This window comes from Babylonia areolata, chromosome 1 (genome assembly GCF_041734735.1).
Source record: "Babylonia areolata isolate BAREFJ2019XMU chromosome 1, ASM4173473v1, whole genome shotgun sequence".
Lineage (NCBI taxonomy): Eukaryota > Metazoa > Mollusca > Gastropoda > Neogastropoda > Buccinidae > Babylonia > Babylonia areolata.
In genome coordinates, this window is record NC_134876.1 from 72,989,218 (window position 1) to 72,995,240 (window position 6,023).

Below are 6,023 nucleotides of genomic sequence, written 5' to 3' on the forward strand. Positions count from 1 at the left end.
CATTCCCCACCCCACCCATCTTCTTTTTTCCCCACTTCCAAGGAGTTCACAGAACATTTTAACATGTATTTGACCAATTTCATTATCTCCATCATCACAAGCTTTGAGCAGGTTTTAAACTCGCGCAGAAAGTGATAGAGGGCTCTGGTTCAGGAAGGTGTTAAGCAAGGAGAGATGGCTCTGGTTCAGAGAGGTGTTAAGCGAAGAGAGAGGGCTCTGGTTCAGGAAGGTGTGAAGCGAGGAGAGAGGGCTCTGGTTCAGGGAAGTGTTAAGCGAGGAGAGAGGGTTCTGGTTCAGGAAGGTGTTAAGCGAGGAGAGAGGGCTCTGGTTTAGGGAAGTGTTAAGCGAGGAGAGAGAGTTCTGGTTCAGGAAGGTGTTAAGCGAGGAGGGAGGGTTCTGGTTCAGGAAGGTGTTAAGCGAGGAGGGAGGGTTCTGGTTCAGGAAGGTGTTAAGCGAGGAGAGAGGGCTCTGGTTCAGGGAAGTGTTAAGCGAGGAGAGAGGGCCCTGGTTCAGGAAGGTGTTAAGCGAGGAGAGAGGGCCCTGGTTCAGGAAGGTGTTAAGCGAGGAGAGAGGGTATGGGACTGGAGATCAGAAGAGAAATCTAGGGGTGGAGTGAAGAGATTCCAGAATGCCCGTAGAATTGAAAAGTCTGGTGACCTTTCCCTTAACTGTCAATCACAGGACGTACAATATCCTCTCTCTCCCCCCCCCCCATCCCCCACCCTCGCCCCCGGGCCCCGGCCCCCTCCCCCCTGCCTCTCTCTCTCTCTCTCTCTCTCTCTCTCTCTGTCTCTCGAAGTTTTGAGGATTAAGTTTCTTTTGTACAGTTTGGCTGCTCTCTAATTCTTTGTCTTCCACCCCCACCCCCCGCCTCTCTCTCTCTCTCTCTCTCTCTCTCTCTATCTATCTATCTATCTCTTTAGCTCGTTCGGTCGCTGTCGCTGTGTGTGTGTGTGTGTGTGTGTTAGAGAGAGAGATACTAGAAAGCTTAGAAGACTGCGGATAACGATCTCAGTTTTTTTTTAATAATAAAGAAAGAAACAAGAGCTGAAACAAAGGAAGAAAGAAAGGAGGAAGGTAAGCTGACAAAGGACCAAAACTGGACAGCGCCAATCTCCATACGAACTCACATGGAATGTACACAAGATCAACCTTTCCGCCAAAAGCTTTGATTGATGTTTCCCATTCCAGCGGGAGAGAGACAGCACAAAACCATTACATCGCCCCCTCCGCCCAGTTCTCTATCCCCTACCCTTCACTCACCAACCCACCTTCCGCCCTCCCACCCACACAAACAGGACACCAGTATATTCCTATTGTCTGTAGGTTCTGTGGGCACTGGCGTGGAGAAATACCCAAGACGTCGTTTGTCTCCCTTGATCCACTATCCTCTCTCCGAAGAAGTAACAAAAAGTCAATCTGTCCGGTGCAAGATCTACGTTTGTTCCCTCTTATATGTTGCTCCAGGGATGATTTAGGATTATGATGGGGAGGACTTACCCAGTCAATCAATTAATACGTTCAAACATGTGCATCCCAAAAGCATACAGGTCGGTGACCTTACATTAAAAGTCTTGAGTTGGGTTAAAGCGAATGAATCTGAAATGTTTCAAAACTGTTACAAATTATTATAATGCAATCAAAATTGAAATAAATGAAACAAAACGAAAAAATATAAATAGAACTAGATAATTAACGTAAATGAGCCAAATCGGACAAGAGCTAAATAGAATAAGATATTATACCATAAAACCGAGATAATGAACATCAAAATAATGGGAACAGTGAAAAAAAATAACGAAATGAATTATCATAAATCAAAACAAAAAGAAACTAAGAACAGAAACGAGGTTTTTTTTAATAATAAAGTATCAAACAAAATCAACAACAAAAAAGTCGATGACAGACCAACAAACAAAGCTCTGTTTAAAGCGTGTGTGATTATGGTAACAATCCTAAGTCAGTCAAGAAATATTCAGCCCCTGTTATATTTACCAGCGACATCTCATTCCTCTGTGTCAATAACGTTCCGGGCTGCCATCCGAGAGGCTTTGGGACGGCAGAGGGTTTTGCTTCTGTGGCCCATGTGCATAGGCGTCTTCGTGTTGTCCAATATGGCAGAATCAAGTCCTTTGGTATTTTGGTTTCTCTGTCTGTTTATCCGTCTGTCTGTTGGTCAGTTAGATTCTCTCTCTCTCTCTCTCTCTCTCTCTCTCTCTCTCTCTCTCTCTCTCTCTCTCTCCCTCACACACACACACACACACACACACGCACACAGTATCTGTGTGTGTGTGTGTGTGTGCACGCACACACACGCACGCACGCACGCATATAAATGTTTCATTTTGACTCTCTCTCTCTCTTTGTGTGTGTGTGTGTGTGTGTGTGTGTGCACGCGCACACACGCACACACGCACGCATATAAATGTTTCATTTTGACTCTCTCTCTCTCTCTCTCTCTCTCTCTCTCTCTTTGTGTGTGTGTGTGTGTGTGTGTGTACCTCTCTTGGCTCATTCTATGTATCATCCACGTGTCTCTACCCGCTCATTCCCCAACGCGCCCCATCTTATTCCTAAATATATCCTTTCAGTGGGATTAATTGTCTATGTGATGAGAAGAGCGGGGCGAGTGGTACATTTCTTGAGACGAAGATCGCTCCAGACAATTTGCTTATATTTTGATCACATTGTCTCCACCAGACGAACAAATGACATTCGTTCCTTTGGTTAATAAACGATGTTCGAGTTCGCTATATAGTTTTCTGATAAAATCGGTGGAGTCAACTGTACAGGAGACCAAGCAGTAGGCCTGCAATGATACCAAGTTATCACAATCTGGCCCGTATGTAGGAAGAAGATGTAACAAATTCGGGCTGATCTCCCCGAGGATTGCGCGTCGCTTCCGTGCAACGCCTCCACTTTTTCTGTCTGCAAGTGTGTTTTCCTAAGTGGATTTTTCTTCAGAATGTTGCCAGGGACAACCCTTTTGTTGCTTTTTAATTTTGTGTGTGTGTCTTATACGCATGTTAAGTGCATGTTTCACACATGCCCGCGTGCGTGCGTGCGTGTGTGTTTTAAAGTGATGTTTTCAAGCGAAGCACTATTAGATTTCTTTTGTGCATTCTCTTGACTTGTTTTCGGTACCTCTTTTAATTGACAGCTCAGTTCGTAAGGCATTATTGGTGATGTTTCGCATCAGGCATTGACATATGCCACATTAGTAGCACATGGTCCTGATACTGAACTGTGTTTTATATTTGGCACAGACATGTTTCATATTAAGAGCAAGTAGTCCGAATATTAAACATTGCTTTTTCATTTTCAAAACGAAGCTATCCTTTGTTTTGTATTTTAAAAGCTTTTTTTCATGTTTCAAGGTACGTCAATTGAATTTGATAAAATCAACGCATCAGCCTGGTTCTCTATTTTCATGGCTGTAAGACCAGCTTATGCGTAAGGGTTTCATATTTAGTGCTTGTCGGTTGGCGAGCAATTAAATGAGCCGAAAGAAAATAATCCTTTTTTAACTGTGCTTGAGGCAAGTAATAAAAACTTTTTTTTGATTGATACCCCCCTACCACATGCATATTTCAGTAGCTGTAGACCCGAACAGACGCGTTCGCGCGAGCGCACACACACACACACACACACACACACACACACACACACACACAGATAACGCACATACGCATTTTCGAACGTGGGTTCACGTGTAGCGCTAAGGCTATGGAAACATGAAAGATCGGAACACAATATATTCAGTTTGAAAAGACAAAGTCTGACAGACAGACAGAGATGCACACACACACACACACACACACACACACACACACACAGAGGGAGAGAGAGAGAGACAGAGAGAGACAGAGACAGAGACACAGAGAGAGAGAGAGTTTAAACTTTGTCAAGTCTTCACTAACTTTAGAACTTATTTCCTACTTTGTTTCCTTCTACTATCCAGTTGTTAATTTACTTCATGTACAAATCTACAAATATAGAGATACGTACATGTGAGTATATATATATATAAAGAGAGAGAGAGGGGGGGAGAGAGAGAGAGAGAGACGTAGAAAGATATTTATGTGTGTGAACACGACTGTGTGTGCTGGGGAGACTGAGGGAAGAAGAGAGTTTTAGTGTGTGCACATGGACTGAAGTATTTCCCATCCGGTGATAGTGAAGTAGTATAACACCCCGTTAGTACTGACAAAAACAAACATACACGCGCACGCGCATGCACGCACGCACACGCACACATACATGGATAGAAACAGAGAGAGACATACAATACGGGAGAGGGGAGAAGGGGGCAGACGACGGCTGGCAGACGAACACAGGCACCAGACAATCAATTTCATCTTACATATGCAGACATTTACAGCTTAACTGAAGCTATTTCCCGTCTGGTAACAGTCAAACTAATAGTGTTCAGATTTTCGTAATTTGAAATATTCTTTAAAACACCGCCACTTGGAAATAAAAAGAAAGTGGGGGTATAGAGACAGACAGACAAACAAACTGATAGAAATAGACAGACGGGCAGAGACAAACATGCAGTCAGGCAAAGGTGTGGAAGCAGACAGACAGACAGACGGCTTCACACGAGTAGTCATCTCTGTACATTGCTGTAAACGTTCTTTTCAAACGATGACAACGAAACCTATATCATTCACACAAAAAAGTAACCAGTATCACCATGAACACAAAGAGAAAGTGAGAGAGAGTGAGAGAGAGAGAGAATGGAGAGAGAGGGGGGAAAGAGAGACAGACATGCATGCAGGTGGACAGACTATGCATATGACAGAGACAAACACAGAAACAGATAAAGACAGACATAGATAAAATGCGAGACAGATACAGAGACAGACACAGGGACAGACACAGAGACAGATACACGGACAGATGCAGAGACAGACACAGGGACAGATACAGAGACAGACACAGAGACAGATACACGGACAGATGCAGAGACAGACACAGGGACAGATACAGAGACAGACACAGGGACAGATGCAGAGACACACACACCCTGGAAAAAAGGACCAATCACTTACCGGTAGTAGCTTGAATCTCTGTCAATCGCCAACGACGAAAGGGCAGGAAAGCGAGCAGACAGACCCTGATAAAACCACCACCCCCTCCTCCCAAAAGAAGAGATTGGCTGACAAAAGAATAAAGAATATGGCAGCACACACTGTTAGTCACGTGTTGTGTCGGCAGGCAAACTGGTCCTCTGTTTCTCCCTTCGATCCGTCAGTCTCTGGCTACACACCATGGGACGCGGCGAATTTCTTTCCAGTTACGGGGTTCTCTGCTTATATAGCCTTGCGTGGACAGGTCGCACTGTGAAAGATAAGGCATCGCGCGCCAGATTTTTATTCAAAGCAAACTCTCCGATGGGGGATGGGATGATGAGAAGGGTGACGGGAGGGAGGGAGGTTGCTGAGAGACGAGAACGAATGATCATTGGTTGAAAGGAGAAGTGATGAACTTATAAATATTAATGATGTTCTGGAAAGAACAGGAGTTTGTGAAAGGTTTTAGCGAGACCCGTGAGAGGGAGGGAGAGGATGGGGAGATGTGAAATGACAACTATGAAGGGGTGGGGTGAAGGTGACACAGTAACGAACGCTCTGTGGTCGATGGATCTGACTATGGTTGCCGATCACAAGTGATAACACTGTTTTGCTAACGAAAGGGGGACAAGGGGATGTTGCAGAGGGAAAGGGGTGAGGGTGGAGTTAGACAGAACGCAAACCAGCTATTGGCTAGTGCCGATCGGGCACGACCAATGATTATATACCTGAAAGAAACGTGATTCGTTGGTGCCTCGTGGATGTGAGGATTCGTGATGCCTTTCTTTATCGTCAACACAACTTAGTTCACTTTGGGTGATGCCCATGCTTCTCTCGGGAAGAGATACGACTGATGGCCAGTCAGGAGAGACCGTGCCCATCCTTCACAGGAAAATCAAAATGCCCATTGCGCACACAGGAGATATTCAGATTTCAATGGAAAAGTTT

At 44.7% G+C, this 6,023-nt stretch overlaps 1 protein-coding gene across 1 annotated transcript in view; it reads right to left on the bottom strand.

Annotated features, from left to right (window-relative positions):
- LOC143287155 (FAD-dependent oxidoreductase domain-containing protein 2-like) overlaps positions 1 to 5,072 on the bottom strand; it is a 185,096-nt gene extending 180,024 nt beyond the window's left edge. The window contains exon 1 of the mRNA XM_076595109.1: positions 5,055 to 5,072. The gene's annotated coding sequence lies outside the window, so the exon portion shown is untranslated. The remainder of the gene's footprint in view (positions 1 to 5,054) is intronic.
- Positions 5,073 to 6,023: the final 951 nt, after the last annotated feature.